Raw genomic sequence first — 4,123 nt, 5'->3', positions numbered from 1 at the left:
TACCTCATTTGTTTGGTCATTTCTGAATCTCTATTAGGCACTTTTTTTGCTGTAGTTTTTTTGTTTAAGTCTTTATAGTATGGGTTATAACTACTGGTAACGCGATATTTACTGTCTAAATATGTATCTTTATAGGAAAACTCTCCACCGACATTTAGAACTATATTCGAATACAACGAATTCCATTAGTGGTGTCTTTGCCGATTTTCGTTATTGAAAATCACCTCTCTCTTTGAAAATTGGTGCACACTTTGAAAACAACAGTACTTACCGTAATTAATGCATTTTTTTTAAACTAATATAAAAAAAATGCATATGGATAAAGACAATCAGTAAATAATGTTAATACATGCGTAATGTTCGTTTCTGAAAACTGTCTTTAAAAGTATACTTCCAATACATTTTTTTTTTTTAAAAAGTGGCCTTAGACCTATCATGGGCACCTAAATCGGGAGTGTCCAGCTTTGTATCAGTAAAAACCACTATTTACGATCATTAAATGCAAAACAGTCCCATGTATGGCCTAACATTTAAACAACAGCATAGCGAGAATATCACGATATATAAACATGTATTAATGAATTTCAATTGTCATTTAAATAGGAAAATCAAAGTTATCATGTACTGAATCAATTTACATTTACTCTTTAAATTGCCTTAAAATAGCAAGAACAGAGACTGACTTCTTCGTTATCAAAATATTTAAACAGTTATTGTACAGTAATTTTGTAAAATCACTTTCTTCCGACATTGTTGTTCCAACTTACACAATGGAGGCACATTATTCACACTTAAACAAAACACTCATACTTTTGTAGAGACTTAAAAGTACGAAATAAGAGTTTACAATCTTAGTTTAATTTTGACCACATTTGTTCAATACACACTCAAATAATACCTTTACAATGCATAATTCTAGGTTAAGTGTGTTTTAGTACTTCATAGAGGGGTGGCCATTTGACCTGGAAGTGACGATTGAGACTTTTTGCTTTGCAATACTTTATAATTATCTCCCTTTGAATTTATCTATTTTCGTGAAAGTTCATTTTGTTCTCAACTGATTGTATTGATGGAATTGACAGGAAAAAAATAGTTTATTACAAAACAGTTACTGCAGAATTCATCGTTCTTATAAGAATCAGAGCTGTTTTGCAAATTTAATAATTGTCAAAAACCTCGCCTTTCAAAACATATACAAGAAATAAATATTGTCGATCGAGCCGTTTCGACAGACTAGAACACAATAAGCCATTAGCCGTGAAACAAAGGTCATTTCTCATGAACATGATAGTTGTCAGGAGAGAATTGGTAGGAAAGAACTTTCAATTGTTCTGTAACAATTGACCTTTTAATTTATTTCAACGTTTATCAAAACAAACAGGTATACTCATTGTAACTCAGGAATATTAGCAATGCAACTGCCAAATATCAGCCTGACTTATAAGCGGGGCAAGACTAAGTTCCAGAAATTTGAGACTGAAAGGGGGTCAAATTTTTGGAGGGATCAACTTATACTTGAGTATATAAGGGCAATTTTTTATTACACATATTCTGGAATGTGTTGATTTTCTCTCAATACCAAACCACATGCTGGCATGTTGGATAATTGAAATTTATATCCTTTCTGCCAGTACACATGTATGAAACTATGATTTGATTCAACGTCGGTTTTTTCATAATACCCATATGAAGAAGGCTTTATCTCTGCACAATGATTTTTTCAGATGTGGACTGACATCTGCAATTTGAATGGATTAATCATCATATAAGTTTGTCTGATTTCCAAAGGTGAGTGACTCAGGTCTTATTGCCTGGCTCATCAACATCAACCTCACCACCTTTTCTGTTGTCCTAAGTCAAAAACCATCAGTCATTAAAGTCAGACATTGTCAAGTTTAAATTCTGAAAGTGTCAGTACTTTGTAGATCTTTGGAAGTCAGCGTTCATGACGTAATTAATGAAATTATGTAATCATGTTTATGTACTTGACTTTTTATGAGCAACTCGGCGGGTGTTTCTAGAAAAAGCAGAGGACGCTTACCCTACAGGTGCACCTGGTCCATGATTCCAGTTTATATTGGAGTCCGAGTTGCTCATTTGCTTTTGTTACTTTGTATGTATGATTTTAGTAACTTTATGTTCTTTGTTGTGCATGTCTGTTTTCCATGTCTGGTCTTTGTCCCTGGATTACATTCTTTTGATTACCCTATAACCTTGGTTCCCTTGATTACTCTATTATACATTTAAATAGTCATACGTGCATTTCGCTACACCTTAATGCATTGATAGCAAGGAAAGAAAGAGATTTAAAGATACAAGTTCCTTTTCATTTAAAAAGGATATATATATCTGCTTGGCAACGAGCTGGTGATGGACACATATGTCTGCTTGTCAGTAAGAGGATAATTAAGTTAGAAGGCGACTAATTTCATTAATTTTCTCAGGGGCAATTACTGAAAACTAATAAGTAATTATTGATTTTTACAGGAAACTTCTGAAATTTTTATTATATTTTAGTGTTTTGTGAACACACCCTACCTCAGTATTTCCATCATAACTTTGTCATACTCAGTTTGTTAATTCTATAAGCCAGCTCATAAATGTATAGAAATTTGTCTAAAATTCATTATACTGACACCTGAGATACTTTTGTCTAAGCAAAACACTTTATCGGGATACATACTGTATGATTAAAGCGTCGGAAATAGTAAAAATGCAGGCTAGATAATAGTTTAAAAGACATCTAGAAAAGCTACTTCAAGTTGGATCTTGATAAAACCCTGCAATTTACACTGAACCTGGAACAGTTCTGTGGGATATCAGTAGTATTTTAAGTAGCATGGAAAACATAATCAGTAGGAAGTAAACTGATGAAACTTTTGTAAGAGTTCACCCATTTTTAAAAATAGAGTAGCAGTCAAAAGATGAACAAGTAACCTTCCAAATCTCATGTTTTAAGTTGACCCAGTATTTTGACCGGGAGCCATATTTACTTCTGTACATTATATAGACTTTGTTAGGAGTGGCCAGTCCCAGTATCTAGTATTAGCTGTAACATCAAATCCCTGAAGGCCTATCAGGCTGATGCATCATAAATTGAAAGTTACACCAACCTGTTTAATTTAAACCAACGAAACAAATAGACACGTTCGTCACATTCGTTTCTATAACAAGTCTACTGTACAGTGCACATAAATCAACATGCTTAGCTTAAATGGTAAATGACGAAAAACCTAGTCATGCTGGGGAGTTATTAGCAACCGATTTAGGTCATATGGATAAGTGCAGACTACCGTCCGTTCTTTGAATGTCGACATTGACACCGACTTTCAGCTTTCCCATTTCATCCATGACTGTTACCAGTTGAACAAATATCTGACAAATTTATCAGTTTTTCATTTTAATGTTTGTTTGTTTGTTGAGGTTTAACGTCCGAGCAGCAATATTTCAGCTATATTCAGACGATTTGAACACAAATTTCTTCAAGCCGGTGGCAGTGGTATTCTGGAAGGGCAAAAGTAGTGCAGGCGTGGAAGAGACCAATGCTCCGGAGTTTGTAATGATGTAGCTGTTTACTTTGTATTTTCTAATAAATGCTGCCATTGGTAATATGTGTTATAGTATACGTAATATTCAACCATTTCGTAACATCTTGATGAAAAGATAAATGGAATTTCTATAAAAATTCGTATTGCCAATACATGTATCTCACCTGCAAATAATTTTCAAAAAAAAAAAAAAAAAAAAAAAATCGGAAAAGTAAAAAAAAACCCAAAATGTTCGGAAAATCAAAAAAAAAACTGACTTTCCCAAAATTTTCGGAAAAGCAATACGTCCGTCAGTCTACTATCTGCAGGTCATTTTTGCCTGTTGGGGGTTATGTTGAGTTGGATATTTTTTTTTTGCGTAATTAATTCATCGCTCTTATGACCTGATTTCGGGCTATATTTAATTTATCTCCAGGCCATGAATTCGTATCAGTTTCCGTAGGAAAACAACTGAACCTATCGTCTTAATTCGGTCATTTTCGGTTTATGTCGGGCCTTATTTCAAATAATCTTAATTCTTATTGGACCGCACTAGCACTGTTGCAATTCTATTGGCTCCTGTAATTTCTATCTAC

This window comes from Perna viridis, chromosome 10, assembly GCF_037379345.1.
Source record: "Perna viridis isolate PV_CMFRI_1.1 ecotype Kerala chromosome 10, ASM3737934v1, whole genome shotgun sequence".
In the NCBI taxonomy this organism is placed as follows: domain Eukaryota; kingdom Metazoa; phylum Mollusca; class Bivalvia; order Mytilida; family Mytilidae; genus Perna; species Perna viridis.
The sequence above is the reverse complement of the archived record's forward strand: the minus strand, read 5'-3'. Positions refer to the sequence as shown.